Genomic DNA, 19,612 nt, shown 5'->3' with positions numbered 1-19,612 from the left:
CATCTACGTCATTTGCTACGACCTAGCAAGGCGCCATTTTCAGTTACTATAAATACTTCAAGAATGTATTCTGAACAGATAATATTGTGAATCATGTACCATCAAGAGCGACGATCATCATTAATGGATTAAAGTTAAGTATCAAACTAATTATGTCCGCTTTCTGAATCCTCATTCCTTGTCATGTCCCAGACCTCACGTCAGTATAGTTCTTCCCTCTTCACGCCAGCCTGCGTGAGCTAAAACGCGTGCATTTCGGCCTCCACTCGTAACACGGCGTTGGCTCTTCTGCCAACACAAAAGTATGTACTGGGATGCTCAGGATGATGTCTGTAATTGAAGTTTCTTTCTCAAGCCAGGATTGACCACGCTAAACAAGCCTGATCGTTTCTATTTTCGACATTAATGCAAGCTCTCTTGTTAGCTATATCTTTAGGGAGCTTGATATAGCTTGACCCTCCATTTACCAGATCATAGACATGTGTATGGATGTCCAGGTGTAGTATTCGGCTGAGTGCTTTAGCTGACCCTCTCACTTCCATCTCGGAAAACTGGGCCAGTATAGCACTCAAGGTGGATTTACGAAACCACTCAGCAATTGATGTGCCCGGCGTTATCACGCCATATTTCTCCCAAAGATAATATGTCTCTTCAACACCAGACTCAACTTTGGGGGGGGGGGGGGGGCGATAATTTGATGCAAAGCACTGCACTACATTTAACGGCAGGATACTGCGGATCATTGACTACCTCGAGGGGCTCCATTTCCATGACAGGAAGGCACACCCTTAGAAAAACAACAGGATCGCAGTACCCTCCTGCCGGGTTCTCGATCCTTGTGAACGAGATTTGCTACTCAAAAGCGTCTGCAGTCACCGAGTATTCTAACTGCGGTATGGTATCACTGACCTGATGTCCTCCACTAAAAGGATGGGAGAGAGAACTGCCACTAGACACAGGATCATCTACATTAGTATTGTACGAATGCATGCTTTCGCGGTGATATCCGTTAATAAAACATTCTCGGGTTTCAAGCCGTGTCAAGTGGTTTACTACCCACAAGCTTTTGGCAGAGATCTCCTCTGCCATTGTCAAGTGGATGACTGTCGTGTGGTTGTCATTGCTGTGCTTATATAGCCGCGCCGTCACTCGTGACATCACTGGTTCTCGGTCCCGCACCGTGTGACTGCAACACCGACTCAAAGGAAGGCCTCGGCGCTTGTTCGTGACGTCACGTCAGCTAGGCACGGCGAACGCCAGGTCTCTTGCAGGCATACTCATAATGGTGGTGTCTCCCTCCCTGACACAGGAAAATGTGAAACTATTGGCGGTAGTTGACCAATACACATTGTTCTGAGAGATTTCTGCAATCAATTAATTGTGCAAATCATTACACTTCTTAATAGTGTACTCCTGAACTTAAATTTCCACCTGTTTTAAGGAGTGACATACAAAAACAACTTCATGGTCCAGCAGCAACAGAATTCGTGCTCCTTTACCTTATTTGTAAATCTGAGGAAGTTACGTTTGTACTTGGTTGCTTTTACAAGAAACTGTGAACATATTGGTGCTCTTCTTTAGGTACCTTGGTTGACTATGGGGTGAGGAGAACTGAATGTTAATGAAATATCTTACGATTGTACATGTTGGGGGAGGGGGTGGGGGACAGAAGAAGAGGCAAAAGAGAGATACTTGTTTTATCAAATAAATTTTTTTTATCTTATAAAGTTTCTCCTTTCAGTTGCAAGAGGGGAATATTTATCTTTCCTAATGTGGATGTTTAAAAAAGTTTAAGCTCAGCAGTATTTTCGATGTATGAAGCTATTTTGTTTCCTGTTTAGAATTCCTTTCGTTGAAAACGACTGTAATCTAATGACTGGCAACAGTTGGACATTTACACATGTAAATTAGTTCATATTTCCAGTTACGATGTCAAACGAAAATAAATAAATAAATAAATAAATAAAAGAAACGAGTTCATTGTAAGGGGGTTGGGGTAAGTTTCGATAGCAAAATGGATCAAGTAAATATAGTTACTTGAATGTAAAATTTCCGAAGCTTGCAATGGGGCAAGGCGTCTTCTCATACCGATCTACGTTTGTTTCGACAGGATTCAGTAATACAGAACTATTATCTTCATTTGTAGCTTTACGATAGTAAGAAAACCTTTCATCTAAATAAAAATGCAGAATCCAAAACAATACCGAACATTTTGTCCAAAAATAAGAGATTTATAGTGATAAGCACGCCAAGGCGTTTCTGCCTGCCACAGACCTGGTGTTCGCCGTGCCTAGCTGGCGTGACGTCACCAACAAGCGCCGAGGCCTTCCTTTGAGTCGGTTCAAATGGTTGAAATGGCTCTGAGCACTATGGGACTCAACTTCTGAGGTCATTAGTCCCCTAGAACTTAGAACTAGTTAAACCTAACTATCCTAAGGACATCACAAACATCCATGCCTGAGGCAGGATTCGAACCTGCGACCGTAGCGGTCTTGCGGCTCCAGACTGCAGCGCCTTTAACCGCACGGCCACTTCGACCGGCCTTTGAGCCGGTGTTGGTGACTGCCAGCCCCACTTCAACTCTCTCAACACCGAATCCCACGCTGTACTCAGCTGCAATCCACCGTCTCTATTGAAGCTGTTGTCAGAGATTCTAATTTCTATTGCCTTGTTTATCACGCTATCCCAGAAGCCATTAGTCCATTTAATAGTAGACGTCTCATCGAATGCAATTCGGTGTCCGTTTTCCAGAGCATGTTCTGCTACAGCTGACTTTTCGGGATAGTGCAGACGCTAACACCTTTCATGTTCTATGTGGCGCTGTTCAATTGTGGGAACAGTCTGGCCGACATAGAACTGCCCACATCCACACGGTATCTTGTAAATTCCTGGTGTTCTGAGGCCTACATCGTCTTTCACAGATTTCATTAGTTGCCGGATCTTTGCTGGAGGCCTGAAGATTGTGTCTATTTTATGCCTCTTGAGGAGCCGACTAATCTTCCCTACTGTCGAACCACAAAACGGTAAGAATGCAACCTTCTTGGTGTCTTCTTCAGAGGTCTTCTTCCTTTGAGGCTTGGATGACACTGCTTATGAGATCTGTTTTCCTTAAAAACTTTGCGTAAGTGGCTCAAGCGGACAAGCACTTCCAAGAACGGCAGGGAACCCTCCTTCTCTACTTCCATTGTGAAGTTGATGTGGTCGTGGATGCTGTTGAGATGGTCCAGGAACTCTTCTAACTTTTCTTGTTCATGTGGCCAAATGACAAAGGTATCATCGACGTAGCGATAAAAACAGCTCGGCTTTGCAGGAGCTGTGTCCAAGGCAATGTCTTCGAAATACTTCATAAAGAGATATATAAACCGATTTGTTACAGAAAATAAACTTCCTATACTGCTGCCATTACTACTAGAGGCATGTAATCTTTTTTTAAAGTTACAAGTTTGCTGCTTGAGTATCTCATTATTTGCTGGAGGCCGTTCCTTCAGCCTCCAGCTGCCTGTCCGACAAATCGAGCTCCTTTAGAGCTGTTCCTGTTACAGGACGAGACATAATTTTACTTATTTTGAATGTCGAGTTACACAGAAAGATCACACATAGATATTTCTTTCTATACTTATGTGAGTGTTGTTTGTTATCCACAGTTGGAGGCTGTTCCACGTAGTGTTGCTGCTGCTGCAGTAGATAGTTGTTTTCAGCCCCCAGCTCAATTTGCATTTGCTTCAAGTGAGCTAGGGGAACAAAAAAAGAAGTATGAAATAAGAAAATTTTGAATCGCTACTATACAAGAACAAATTACAATGAAAATTATACTCACAAGGCAATTATGGCTGTGAACCCAACGCAGGAGGCTGGACTTCCAGAGTCTGTCGTGGTCCAGCCCCCTCTTGTCTCTCCTCATACTCCAAGACAAAATCCTGGAGTTGTACCATAACAAGAAGACGGAATTAATAAGGCGAATTTAACATACACACGAAAATTTATACTCAAAATAGAAATTATTTACTCACTTGGTAATCTTGTCTCGAGAACTCCAAGCCTCTTCAAATTGTGGAGAGAAAAGAACAAGTAAACACACAGACACAATGGAACACACAACAAGGCGGACAGCAGCGGACTGAGGACGATGGAGGTTGGTCGGGGTTTATATATAGACTGAAGCGACCAATGAGAGAGCTTCATTTAAATCTACAGCCAACGAGAAGCTTTTATCAAACGTCACTATTTATGGAAGGGCTTGATGCGACCATCGTCTCTCTCTCTCTCTCTCTCTCTCTCTCTCTCTCTCCAAGTAACAAGAATGCTTTTATGATTAACTGTGTTTTCACGAGCGTGCACAGACATGATGAAGGCTTTTAGCGATGAGAACGTTTAATGTTTCTGAGACGTATGTTGGCAGCTGGATGTCGTGATTTCCAGGAAGGGAACACGTGATGTCCCATTAGGACCATCAGGAAGAATGCAGTAGGTGTTACTCTGGGCTATTTTCGTTGACAGGCCCTGTTAGGACAGGAATTTCCATTCAGATAAGCTGAGACGTCACAAAAGCTACAACAAAAGCGACGGTTAACTATTTCTGTGACACTTTACCAATTCCGAGAAGGGGTTGATAAGTAATGGACGGGCTGTTCTGCTAGGATCGCGAGGGAGAAAGCAGTCGATGTTATTCTGGAAGAGATTTCTATAGCGCGACCTGTGTCATCAGTATCTACAGGTGGAGAGGTTTTGCACCAGCAACGGTAAACATGTGCGAGTGGCCCAGATGGTGACTTGGCGCTTATTTACATAGACATGTGACATCAGTGCAACATTACGAACCTTTTAGATGGAGAGTCACCATGCGAGCATTTCGCGGCGATGCATCATCCACAGTAAATACATATGTGGCTAGACGTAACTCGTACGTCCTGTTAGGATTGCGGGGGAGGAAGCAGTCAATGTTATTCTGGAACAGATTTCTATAGCGCGACCTATGATGTCAGTATCCACAGGGGGAGAGATTTCGCGCCAGCAACAGTAAACACGCATGTGTGCGGCTCAGAGGGTGACTTGGCGCTTATTTACATAGATATGTGATGTCAGTATAACACCCAAAGAATTCTAACTGTAGACACGACCTTCCCCTGCCGTAGGCAGTGGTGTGACAGCGACGGCTTGTGTTCAGCGGTGGCTTGTGTCTGGCTGTCCCTGCAGAGCGTGTGTGCACATTAGAACAGTTCGCTGATACGCTGCTTTTTTTATGTGCACTGAGTATTTGTGCACTGCATTATTTTCGGGTGTTTAAACGCTATGAGCGTGTTTGCATAGCATTACACATGCATTATTTCGGTGATCTATGAGTACTTTGCATGTCTGTATGCTGTGTACTGCATTATTTCGGAAATTTACGAGATGTTTGCATCTCTGCACATCAGTGTACTGCATTATTCACGAGTAGTTTGCAGGTTTGTAGACTATTTACTGCAAACTCAAGTATGTCAGGGTGAGTGTTTTGTATCAGTGTAATAAATATATAATGTCAAATCCGTCCCTAAATAAATTGTTCCGAAATAAATAAAGTACACTCCTTCCTCTCTCCAGCAGCCCCGAACACACTGAGTCCTTTCCCGCCATTTTTCCCCTCCAGACCGCCATCTTGGATTACGTCATGGAAGGGAAGATTCCACCCTCTGGTGGTGGTACTGTGTGCTAGGTTGCTAGGTCAGTTGGACTCCGGACCTCGTGGTGAACACACTGGGTTGTTTAAATTGTTTAAATAAAGACTGAAAATAAAGTCTTATGTACATCCTACCCAGCACAGGCTGAGTCCTTTTCCCGCCAATTCCTAGGAAGAGGTGGCGGTCGGATGACTTACATTCGTGGAGGTAGCCCAAGTGGCCTTTTTTCCCTCCATTTTCTTAGGTTAGTGGAGACAGCCATGGTGTGTTGCATTGTCCTGATGGAATTTGAAATTCTCACCATTTTCTGGGGTGGGGGAGAATGGGAGGGGGTTAGGTTAGTGGAGGTAGCCCAATTGACCTATTTTCCCTTCAAAATTTGAACTTTCCGCCATGATGTCATTGCGACATTGCCATATCTATCCCCGCCATCTTGAATACATTTGGCAACAATGGAGAGTGGGATGATGCCGGCCTTGCTCCACTTCTCACTGCACCCTCACATTGTAACGGTATGTCGACGATATTCTGTGCCCTGTTTTGTTGCCCCTGATGGCAAGTCGTCCTGCGCTTACATTTCAGTAAGATAATGGCTGCACCGACAGACAAAAGTTTCTATTGCGTATCTTCGTTCTTGGTGAGCCCTGCCTTGGCCAGCAAGGTCCTCTGATCTCTTCCCAATTGAGAACGTTTGGAGTATTACTGGCAGGGGCCCCTGACCAGCTCGGGATTTTGCCGATCTAATGTGCTAGTTGGATTGAATTTGGCACGATATCTCTGAAGAGAACATCCAACAACTCTGTTAACACGTTCGCTGCCATCGGCGCACCAGCGCGCCCGGCCGATGCTGGTGCACATGGCGTGGACGCGCCTTCGCGGCGAGAGTCAGCTGTTGCGAGGCATCACTGTTTAGTCGGGCACAGCCACTCGGTGTGGTTTATTGCGCAGGCACTCTAAGAACGTATTGTTTTCAATATTTACGGGTGCGGCTCGCTTTTTTTCCCTACAGTTTTTCTCTGTTGCGGTACTGAAAATGGAAAACTATCGTGACACGGCGGGCCCTTCAGAACCTAAGAAACGTAAAATACGGGACACAATAAACGTTCAAAAACTAACGGATGCGGAATTATTACGAATATTAGATGAAAGCGATTCGGAAACGGAATTGGCTAGTGGGGAGGATGGGTGGGAATCCAATGAAGAGTCTGACGGAGCCGAGTTTGCTTTAGATGAGACTGTAGAAATGGCTGTGAATCCAAGCGACAGGGAAGGAGCAGAAGGAGTGGCAACAAGCGGTAACGTAGCTGATACAAGTGTTTCATGGGAAAGCGAGCCAGTTGGAATGGTAAATTGCCCGTTTATAAAAAATGAGGGACTGCTAATTCAAACAACGGGAAACACTCCCTTAGATTATTTTCGTCTTTTGCTGACGGACGAATTTCTATTGAAAGTTGTAGAAGGAACAAATCGAAACGCAACTGAATTATTCCTTTCTGTGGGAACCAAAGAACAATCACGAATAAATTGTTGGAAAGATGTGACGGTTGGCGAATTGTTAGTGTTCTTGGGAGTTTTCCTGCACATGGAAAATGTAAAGATGAGGAAGTTGCAGGACCATTGGGAAAGGGGCCCTTTATGTCACGTGAAAGGAATTGTCGATAGTATGTCACGAAATCGTTTTCTTCTAATACTACGTGCATTGCATCTTTTTGAAAATCCAAAACAGGGCGCACCAAAACCATCTGACAGGTTGTATAAAATATGTCCAGTTATCAATGTTTTCAATGAAAGGATGTGCCAAGTGTACTACCCTGGACGGGAACTGTCACTGGGCGAATCAATGATCCTTTGGCGTGGAAGGTTACTTTTCCGCCAGTACATCAAAAATAAAAAGCATAAAGCTCTACATTTTGACAACTTCCACTGGAATGGTCCTAAAATTCGCGGTATACACTGGCATGCTGGACGATTTAGGAGGAAGAGGCCATGCGCAAAAAATTGTTCTTCATTTACTGGATGAAAAGTTGAATGCTGGTCACCACGTGTACATGGACAATTACTATAACAGCTTCGCATTGGCTAAGTTGCTCCTGGATAAGAAGACTCACTGCACGGGAACTCTGAGGGTGAATAGAAAGGATACACCCAAGGAAACACAGTAAACAAAATTACGAAAAGGTGAACCCGTTGCCAGATTTGAGGAAGAAGTTACGGTAGGTAAGTGGCGTGATAAGAGGGAGGTTTTCTACATTTCTAATGCCTTTGCAAATGAAATGGCTGAGGTTGAAAACAAAAGAAAGGAGAAGAAATCTAAACCCTTGGTCACTATAAACTACATTAAATTTATGTCGGGACTTGATCGGCACGATCAGATGTTATCATATTACCTTTCGGAACGAAAAACCATACGCTGGTACAAGAAACTTTTTATCCACGTTATGGAAATGATGCTGACAAACTCACATGCCCTACACAATAAATATTCTGGCACAAAAATGCCCCTCCAAGAATCCAGACTGATTATTATAAGAGCACTATTGCCACAAAAGGAGGTAGAACGGCCAGTCAGAAATGCCCGACATGTGGTAAAACGAGAATCAACTGGAAAATCAAAAACACCGAGAAAAAGTGCAGATCATCCGCCAGCCGAGGACAACGAACGGACACGATTTACGAGTGCCCAGATTGCCCAAATAAAGCAGGGTATTGTTTGAATTGTTGTGTTATTTACCACCTCTAAAGGCAGATAGCACTTCCGTTTTCTTTCATTTCTCGACAGTTATGTGTAGATGCTATTCTTGAACTTTGTATTGATTTTGTTTGTTTGAGTGTAATAGGTAAAGTTCTTGATTGTATCTTTTCTGAGATTTGACATACAATGTATTTCAGAAGTTTCTTCAAGATCTTGTGTTTGTTTTGAATGCTGATTCTACTATATTTTTTGTTCAATAAATATGTCGTTCGTCAGTAGGACGTTTCGTTTTATTTTTTAATATAAAATAAAAATGTAGTACTCTAAACTGTCTCGATTTTCAGGAAAAATAAACGAGACGCACTAGCGCGTTCATGACCACCCGCTACAGAATGTGGGCTGATATGCCACTGACGCCTTAGTGCGCCCCCAAAAAAATTTGATTCACGAGGGAAATTTTATCTTTTACTTATAAAATAAATACATTTTATATTACTTTTAGCAATACAGTGAGATTCTATTAAAAATAATAATTGGTTACGTGCCAAGGCAAGGCCAATTACAGTGGCAGCGAACGTGTTAATCAATGCAAAGTCGAATGACTGCTTGCATAAGGGCCAGAGATTGACCAGCATGTTATTGACTTGCTCATTTTGTAAAGCCCTTTCTCTTGAATAAATCACTTAATTTTTCTGAAATTGTAATCATTTGTTTTTCTGTACATGTGCATTACATATTTCCATCCCTTTCGGATAATTCCTTCGTGGTACGGCCTCTTTTTTTCTCTTATAGAGTGTAAATACCCGTCATTTTTAGTCAAAGGCCTGCCAGCCAACACTACCAAGAAGCGTCGTCTGACTGGCGGGGTACTGGGGGGCCTGCTTCAGCTGCTGCTGGACTTCCACCCTGGAGGTCTCTGTTGCTCGTCCAGGGCCGTGCAGTCGCTCATCTACCGTCTCATGGGCAGCTAAACTCCTGGCTGCCTTCCTTTGATCATGTGGGCAGAGCATGTTGTGGTGAAATTTCCCCTCTACACTGGGTCTATGTCGTGATCCTGCGCACGGCGTCCCTTATCTGGGGCTACTTGGCCACCTCTAGGCAGCATGGCTGCTGCAGTAGGGGGCAGACATCTTGGTGTCAGCGGCCTGGCCTTGCAGTTGGGAAACTGATGACCATAGATGTTACGTCCCATAGTGCTCAGAGCCATCTGAACCATTTGAACCTTGCAGTTGGAGTCATCGCTTCCTCGTCCGCCCGACACGTGCTCATCACAGAAACTTCCCCGTCGGCTGTGTAGAGCTTACGTGTCGCGGGTGTTTGCCTCTCTGGGTATCGGATATAGTACTAAGAATTAAATGTGTGGTTTGTCAATGCTGTTTCATTGACTACACATCAGACTTCTGCCAGACATCCGCTCACTACCGGCATCCTGACCTCCATCCACCCAGACACACCACAGACCGTTGCAGCCGAATTTCAATATTGCTCGTAAAGCCCCAGAATATAAATATGTTCTGATTTTGTGAGAAATTGTATCTGTAATTACTATCAAACATATAACCAGATGTCCATCATAATCAACGAAAATACTTTCTTGATTGTGGCATGTAATACCTAATGCTATTGCAGTCTTTTGAGATGCATAAATATAAGCAAAGAAGGGAAAGCAGAAAGGTGGAAGGAGTATATAGAGGGTCTATACAAGGGCGATGTACTTGAGGACAATATTATGGAAATGGAAGAGGATGTAGATGAAGATGAAATGGGAGATACGATACTGCGTGAAGAGTTTGACAGAGCACTGAAAGACCTGAGTCGAAACAAAACCACGGGAGTAGACAACATTCCATTAGAACTACTGACGGCCTTGGGAGAGGCAGCCCTGACAAAACTCTACCATCTGGTGAGCAAGATGTACGAGACAGGCGAAATACCCTCAGACTTCAAGAAGAATACAACAATTCCAATCCCAAAGAAACAGGTGTTGACAGATGTGAAACTATCAGTTAAATAAGTCACGGCTGCAAAATACTGACGCGAATTCTTTACAGATGAATGGAAAAACTGGTAGAAGTCGACCTCGGGGAAGATCAGTTTGGATTCCGTAGAAATGTTGGAACACGTGAGGCACTACTGACCTTACGCCTTATCTTAGAAGAAAGATTAAGGAAAGGCAAACCTACATTTCTAGCATTTGTAGACATAGAGAAAGCTTTTGAAAATGTTGACTGGAATACTCTCTTTCAAATTCTAAAGGTGGCAGGGGTAAAATACAGGGAGCGAAAGGCTATTTACAATTTGTACAGAAACCAGATGGCAGTTATAAGAGTCGAGGGACACGAAAGGGAGCAGTATTTGGGAAGGGAGTGAGACAGGGTTGTAGCCTCTCCCCGATGTTATTCAATCTGTATATTGAGCAAGCAGTAAAGGAAACAAAACAAAAATTAGGAGTAGGTATTAAAATCCATGGAGAAGAAATAAAAACTTTGAGGTTCACCGATGACATTGTAATTCTGTCAGAGACAGCAAAGGACTTGGAAGAGCAGCTGAACGGAATGGACAGTGTCTTGAAAGCAGGATATAAGATGAACATCAACAAAAGCAAAACGAGGATCATGGAATGTAGCCGAATTAAGTCGGGTGATGATGAGGGAATCAGATTAGGAAATGAGACACTTAAAGTAGTAAAGGAGTTTTGCTATTTGGGGAGCAAAATAACTGATGATGGTCGAAGTAGAGAGGATATAAAATGTAGACTGGCAATGGCAAGGAAAGCGTTTCTGAAGAAGAGGAATTTGTTAACATCGAGTATAGATTTAAGTGTCAGGAAGTCGTTTCTGAAAGTATTTGTATGGAGTGTAGCCATGTATGGAAGTGAAACATGGACGATAAATAGTTTGGACAAGAAGAGAATAGAAGCTTTTGAAATGTGTTGCTACAGAAGAATGCTGAAGGTTAGATGGGTAGATCACATAACTAATGAGGAAGTACTGAATAGAATTGGGGGGAAGAGAAATTTGTGGCACAACTTGACTAGAAGAAGGGACTGTTTGGTAGGACATATTCTGAGGCATCAAGGGATCACCAATTTAGTATTGGAGGACAGCGTGGAGGGTAAAAATCGTAGAGGGAGACCAAGAGATGAATACACTAAGCAGATTGAGAAGGATGTAGGTTCCAGTAATTACTGGGAGATGAAGAAGCTTGGACAGGATAGAGTAGCATGGAGAGCTGCATCAAACCAGTCTCTGGACTGAAGACCACAACAACAACAAATATACTTTTCATGAGATTTGGTGTTTGTGATTTATTGGACAGAAATTCGAGGTAAGAGAGTAATTAATGGGGCATGCATTTAAAATCGGTCAAAAATATTCAATTTTTTTGCCTCCAGATAGCTCTGTAGCTTGTTAGAAATATTATCTCCAAATTTCAGAGTTTAATTCGTGCTGTAAATGATGTAAAAGCCATCTGCTTTCAACCAATGCGCAATGTCACACTCCATTTTCTACGCAACTTCGTCCTTGTTTGCGATATTTTATTATTTCTTGCCAAGAAAAGACATCTGTAGACAATAGAACGTTGTGATCCCATTTACGACGTGATTAATGACAATTTATTAAAGAAATGTACACGTGGTGCAACACACAGCCTGAACGCAAGCTTCCATAACCTCATCTGGAAGAGACGCCCAAAGGCAACATTTTGCCTTTCCTCATATGATGGATCTCTGGTGTTCAATGATGATGACACTGGGAGAATCAGGACCCTTGCGAGACTAAGATTTGATGCAGGTTGCTTCACTGGAAACCTATTTAAGAAGATTGATGATGTGCTTGTTGCTAGTTCTGAAATGTCATTGAAGGATATTGTCAATGGCTAGAAGAAAAGAACTACATGAAGACCAAAAAGCCAAATGTGTGGTGCATCGAACATTAAGGTACTCGTTTCCGACATAAATGCTAGTAAAATATTTTCTCTGCATTTCCCACAGCTTTCATTTTTCACTGTATAAGGAGCATTTTCTGCTAAATCACTGCAGATAAAAGCTAAAATTTGGTACAGACTTTGTACGTGCTATAACACAACTTTCTATGGCGTAAAATTTTTCAAAGTGCATTACTGTCAAATTTATTTAGTTTTTTGTGAAATAAAAACTGATGTGTATCACAAATATATTTTTTAAAAATATGTTACAAGAGTTCTAAGACTGATATTAAAAAACCTGATATACTGATTTGTTTATTTAATTACTAAGAATGACGTACCACGTTCTGAAACTGTCAAGTAAAGTAACCTTTGAGAAAATGTTCCTCGTGAGATAGTATATGTTTTAAAAGTGTCCAGCAACGCCCTGATCAAATTATTTAACAGAAAAATTGAAAAAATCAAATTATAGCCAATAACATAATGACAACAGGTGCAAAATTTGGTTCAGTTATCTCTCAAAACAATGAAAGTTACATTAGCTTATGCACCCCTGTATTCTCTCAATGTCCCCACAGTCTAACATAGGCTGTGATGTCCCCTTAATCAGCAAAAAGAGGAATCACTCTGACGTAGATAATGGCGTTGCTCAGTTTTCCTACAAAGCAACGGAATTAGGCATAAAAATTTCAAATTACCGTTATCAGCATCAAATTTCACAACGAAGAGAGGTATTTAATTTGTTATGTGTGCACATTCTGCGAATTAGGAAACCTAAATTCAACAAATCATATTTAGAAAGAAACGTTTAAACAACTGTTTGCCATCCAACAGGACGAGTGATATGTTACACACTCATCGGATCACCCAGATTTAAGATTTCCTAAATCACTTCTGACGAATGCCATTACAATTTGTTTGACTATCTGACGCGATAACTAAAGTTTTTATAAGCATCTAATGTTTCTCTATCGCATCTCTGTCAGTTTCCTGGATATGAGATAGGTATTGTACGCCTGTTAAGGAATAAATATTTTATACCCAGCTTAAGGTATTTGCTGTCATTTATTAAACTCTAAAATTCGTTTCTTGTATCTCACAACAGGTGACTAATTGTGGAACGTTAAGAAAATGAAGACTGTAATGGAACTGTTGTTGCAAATAACCTGAAGACATTATACACACTATGGCCCCTCGAAGCATTTAGGTTTTGCTTAGTTATAGAAAATTTGAAACCTGTAATCTGCTTCGTACTACTGGAAACCATAACAGCCGAATGCATCGTCATGAAAAGTTCCACTCTCACAATCAGTAATTGAAAAGGAAATGATAACTTTGTAGATGCCATAAACATATATTTTCACTTTCCAGATTTAAGTATGTTAGTGACATTGATCTGAACTCACAGCTTTGTTTTCTGAAGCTGATCAAGAAACTGAAAAGAACATTAACTAACATGTAAAGACCGTCGCAGAACAATAGTGTCATCATAGAAATTTTACTGAATAAGAAAAGTGTGGCTCAAATCACTGACCCATCAACTGTTTTTCTATTTCTTGCCGTGGGTCACAGATCGTATTGGCATTAATGAAATGTTGCTTTTGTTTTGTTAATTAACGCTGAATAATAAAGTAAGTGTCAATTTAATCTGCTAAATAGTTTTTGAAAATAGTCGTGTTATGTGCGTTTTGTATAAATGGATGAACTGCAAAGCCACACAGTCAAAACTTTCGTGTGCTGGGTGGCTTTTTGCCAAAGAAAATTTGTCTGTAGATAGGGAAGGTTAATAAGTAAATAGGAATTCAGGCTTTCTCAGCGAATTGCATTGACGAAATATTCTCGGGTTATCAGCTTAGTGTCTGTTGTTGTAACGTTTCGACGCGTTTCCTACTCGTTATCTTCAGGTGAAGTCTGACGAAAGCAGGAAACTCATCGAAACGTTGCGATAACACGACGCCACGACTCGGTGTGTAAGTAGTCTGCTCTTATTCTCGCAGATAATAAATTGAAAAAGGAAAGACGATTAGAATATAGCATTCTGTCAACCACAAGACCATTATAGATGGGTCGCAAGCTTGTACTGGAAATGGAAGCATTCTGGCATTTGCCTTAAGTGGTTTAAGGAAATCCCATAAACCCTAAATAAAGGTGGCCGAATCCGAGTCCAGTGTCTTTCCATCACGCGACCTCCGTCGTTAGCTAACAAATGAGTCATTTGATTTAAACACGCAAGTATGCCTATCGAAAATAATACATGTGAAGGGCGTCTCAAACTGCAATTACCGATGAAAACGCCAAGGCAATGCATGATATGGTATTGCCTGACTGGCAATTAAAATTGTATAAAGCAGTTTATGCCCTAGGAATAGCTGAAAAAAGCATACAATACTTTTAACATAAAGGTTTAGCTGTGAGAAAACTTTGTACAAAAAGTGTGCCATGCACATGATGGGGGTAGGGAGATCAGTGTTTGTTACTCCCCACCACCAAATAAAACTTGCCATAACGCCCACTTTTAACTTCCCAGATATGCTAACGACTTCAGTAATAATAACAATAAAACATATGAAATATTTTAACACAACAATAATTACACACGTAAATTATTTTCGTCGCAGATTAATCGAGTGCATTGGGGGAAGATGCTACAGTTTTTGGTTATATATGAAATTAAAAAGATAAATTTGGAAATACTCAAAACGAGAATATACAGACCAGTTTGACAATAAATTTTCAAACTGAAAACACATGTACATGAAAAAAGTACGATGTGTTTTACACAGATTATTTTCTTAAATGTTGGTGTACTAGGTGTCTCCCCCCGAATATTGGAATAAGTTGGCAAAATTAAATTGACAGAAATGAATGCATTTTCCAGTGATAATATATGATCTACTGTACAAAAATACAATGTTAATAGTTTTATTATAATTCCCACTTTTATTGAAGTTGATATTTACTGTTTCTCAGCACAGTCATTACACATATCTGCTTCACCTGTGCACATTTCATGAAGCCATTTTTGGCAGTGAATGGAATGGATCCAGTCCACTTGCGATCCATTTGGATCATAGTAGTTTATTTTGCACTGAACACAGTCATTGTCTTCAGCTGTCGATTTTCCTTTCCTGTGTTCTTTGCTGACTGATGGAGTTTCTTTCGTGCTGTTGCTTTCCTGTTGCGTCGACTTCACGATGCTCAGGTTTTTCTTGCCTGTCAACATCATTGCTGATTTCTTCATTCTTTTTTCAGGTGGTTCCAAAACCGGTATGGGGCAATATCTTGAAAAGATGTCCCTGCTTTAGGTGCAATACGTAGAATAGACACATGTAATGAATCATTGCTAACTCCCAATTCAGTTGGTTCATTTGTTACATTGTTACGTGTGGAGGGTCCTGCAGTTACAGAAAAAATAGGTTCAGGAGCGTTTTCTTCACTTGCAGTTTCTGATCTAAGAGCAACGCTGGTTTTTTTAGGTATCTTCGCCAACACAGCATCATAAATAGAAAATACTTCCTCTGATATTTTCTGGACATTCAGTGGAAAGACACCGCAGGTTTCAAATGTGCTACTGGCGTTTGATTGTGTTACAGTGTTTTTGCTACGCCCACTTGGGCCCAACTGGGTTCTTGACACTTTCCTGCCCGGATGAGAGATCATCCAAGTACACATTGCCTTGTAGAAAAAGTGCTTCAGCGACTTGAAGAGGCAACGATCTAGTGGCTATAGGAAATGTGTTGAAGAGGAGGCAAGCATACCAAGATATCATGTCAGTCTGCAAGTTTCAACATCTCAGTATCAGACCTATGTGATGTATGACGATCAAGGAATAACACATCCTTTCCTTCTGGTTTCCTCGGGATGAAATGTTCTTTTAACCACATGAATATTGCCAATCTGACATACCACGAGGTTTCATTCATGAAAACTCTCGAACCATTTCAAATTTCATGTTTTTCCTCTTGAAAATACAAGCCAGAGGCAAAATATGCCCTTCAGCATTACAACATGCTATTACGATAATTATCTCTCACTTTTCTCCACAGGTCATTTGATTGATCGTTGGGGAACTTTTTTCAGCATTGATTTAAACAACTCTGGGGTTCATCTGGAAACCGGATACTTCTATATGAAACATATGATGTAGTTTGTCAGTTAAATTATTCTGTAAGAGAACACTCTCTAGCAGTTTGAAATAATTTCTAATGTCTACCCAGTTGAGCGCCACTGCCCTGTCAATGGGAAGTCCCTAGGGCTTCCTCATCACAGGACCAGGATAACGTTTCAAGAATGACTGTAGCCAATCCCACCCAGCCATGGCAGCACCCTCGTTGAAGCGATGAGCAATACCACTGATTTCGGCAAACTGAAATGCCAGTTTTTCCTCTCCTTCTCCAGTACCAGGAAAACCGGACGCTTGCAGCCTCTTAATATATAACACAAGTTGTTTCTCGTTTTCTGCACCAAGACAACCTAAAAACACAACACAATATCCATTACTAAAATTGGTATTATCATTTATGATAATTATCAAATGGTTCAAATGGCTCTGAGCACTATGGGACTCAACTGCTGAGGTCATAAGTCCCCTAGAACTTAGAACTACTTAAACCTAACCAACCTAAGGACAACACACACATCCATGCCCGAGGCAGGATTCGAACCTGCGACCGTAGCGCTCGCGCGGTTCCAGACTGTAGCGCCAGAACCACTCAGCCACCAGCGGCCGGCTATGATAATTATCATTGCCATTAATTATAGTGTATGATTACAATATCTATTTTAACATGAACCTTGGATTTGCTCTTGTTTCAATAGATTAATAATTACTTAATTAAATGTTGTGCTGGTTGGAAGTCAAAAGCGAAAGATATGGTTTTTCTAAGTTACTCATTTTTAAGTCCCATTCCTCTTTTTTTGTCGTCATTCTTCCCTAATCCTAATGGAAACCTATACGCCTCAGAAGCTCAAAAGCAGGTCATGCCACAAGCTCTCACATGTTCCATTGCTAATTTGAGGCTTTCTGCACTTCACTGTCCTGTATTTGTCCTATTTTAATCATGTCTAGGCATTAACTCCAAAGAAATATGTATGTATATAAAAGTTACAGTGAATTACCATTGTACGCTAAGAAAATATGGTGTCTTGCCCAGCATTCGGGATGAGATGCCAGTTGAAATATCTAATCCAATATGACAAGGTGCATGTAACTACATGCAAAACATAGATTAAGATTCATACGAAATGGTAAACACACAGTTATACCTAGCACAGGTGGATACGACGCACTATTATTGTTTTAATATACATCTTCCATTATTTTACAGCGTAAATCGGACACTTCTTACAGATTTCAAATTCACAAACGCGAAAAATATCCTTATGACTGCATCCAACGTTTTCCACTCAAAACACTGACACAAGAACTTACAGACTGGCGAGTGCTGTGCCCTCTTGGCAGAGTGAAACACTATGAATAAATATTCATCTCACCTCTGCTGCCATCATACACCGATCCACTCTAAACTCCAAAGACATAGCTTTAAAAATTATTGTTTTTAAAAGAGGGGTTTAACTCTCTTGATAGGAAAACCCCAGGTGAAGGAATTCATAAATTTAGAGTTAAAACTAAGCTGGTAAACCTATGCGGGGAGCTCTGAGAGACTCAATCTCAAAAACAAAAAAAACTAAAACAAAAAAATTATGTGTGAGGTAACTCGATCTTTCATCATAAATACAGGAGTTATGTCAGGGAAAAAAATTTGAAGGATTTGGAATGAAGAAATGAAAGAACACAAATTATCGCCACTCTGGTAGGCAGAAAGCAGATGCTGCAGGGCATATCAATCATTTGGAAGAGACAGCCAATATGACAGACTTCAGACTCTCTTCAGAGAAAACAAAAATTATTACAAATATAGAAAGTGCTTCAAAATATTTAATAACCGGTATTGGCCAAATACAAAAGCTAAAAAATCCAAATATTTGAAGGAAACTGTTCAAGTAAATGGTTTTAGAGGAAAGGATACAAAAAATGGAAAAAGTGTATGGTACAACTTTGAAAACCTGCAGCAAAAAGTGCTTACCTAAAAAGCTTAAAATTAAGCACTATAGCACAATAGTGAAACCAGAACTAGGGCCTATCTAGCATCAGTTTATTAGCTTGATAAATTAGAAATATTAAAGAAATACTAAAGAGAAGAATTATATGTATGAGGGGTATTCAGTAAGTAATGCAACACATTTTTTTCTTGGCCAATTTCGGTTGAAAAAAAATGAGAATTTTGTTGTGGGACATGGTGAAATATTCTTGCTTTGGATCCTATAGTTTCATGACGTTCCGATAAGTGACGGCGCTATATGTAGCCTTCAAAATGGCGTCTGCAACGGAGGTGCGTTTCAAGAAGAGAGCTGTCATTGAGTTTCTTTTGATGTAAAACTAGAGCATCGCAAATACTCATAGGCGCTTGCAGAATGTCTACGGAGACCTTAAAGAGATGGGGCCCCTCCACGCCCGCACCAACGTGGTGACCAAACCAAAAGTTCTACATATAAGTAAGTGGATCACAGGATGCTGGGCTGTGATGTTATCCGTGCGTCTGGGTAAGACTACGCATTAACACGGTCTATCAGGTGATAGATAGTGGACGAAACGCGAGTGAGGGTAGCGATTTGAAGGGCAGAGGGAAAAAAGTGCCAAGGCTCGTGCCGTGGGAAAAAGCCTCTGTGACAGTGGGATGGGTAGTAAGAGCAGTAGTGGCTTATTAGCTGCGATAGTTCATGCAAGGTTGGATTTGTTAGCATGGGTATCATGCATAATTACCGTGGTAGGCGATGGCGATGTATCCCAGTTGCTGCAGTCGCTACATTCGTGGAAAAATCAAGAGCGTTATATAGTAGTGGGAGATCGGCCATAGATCACCTCACTGTGTGGGGGATGTGTGAAGCTTGTCTGCATGCAGTTTACGGTGCGGCTTTCCTGCGTGGTGCCTGTTATTCGGCAGTGTATTCCAGCTGGATATCCAGTAATGGCGCCTGATTAACAGGGGCTCACCTGTACCGTTGTGTTTGCGTGTGCTTAGCCATAGATGTTAGGTCCTTACAAGTATGTCTTTTGGTCTTTTATGTTTCCATCTATGGTTGTGGTCGTAGTTCCCCAGATTCAGAATAAACGGGTTCTGCGAATGTCTGGAGTTTCTGTATAGTCTTGTGGTGAGTTTGTGGATTACCTCCGTGAGAGTCTCAAGTCGGTATTCCCGGTGAAGGTCCGCGATGCGTGTGTATCGTGGAGCATTGCTTATGATTTTGGGTACTTTGTTTTGTATGAGCAGCAGAC

Source organism: Schistocerca americana, chromosome X (assembly GCF_021461395.2).
Source record: "Schistocerca americana isolate TAMUIC-IGC-003095 chromosome X, iqSchAmer2.1, whole genome shotgun sequence".
Taxonomy (NCBI): Eukaryota; Metazoa; Arthropoda; class Insecta; order Orthoptera; family Acrididae; genus Schistocerca; species Schistocerca americana.
This window is presented reverse-complemented; position numbering follows the sequence as displayed.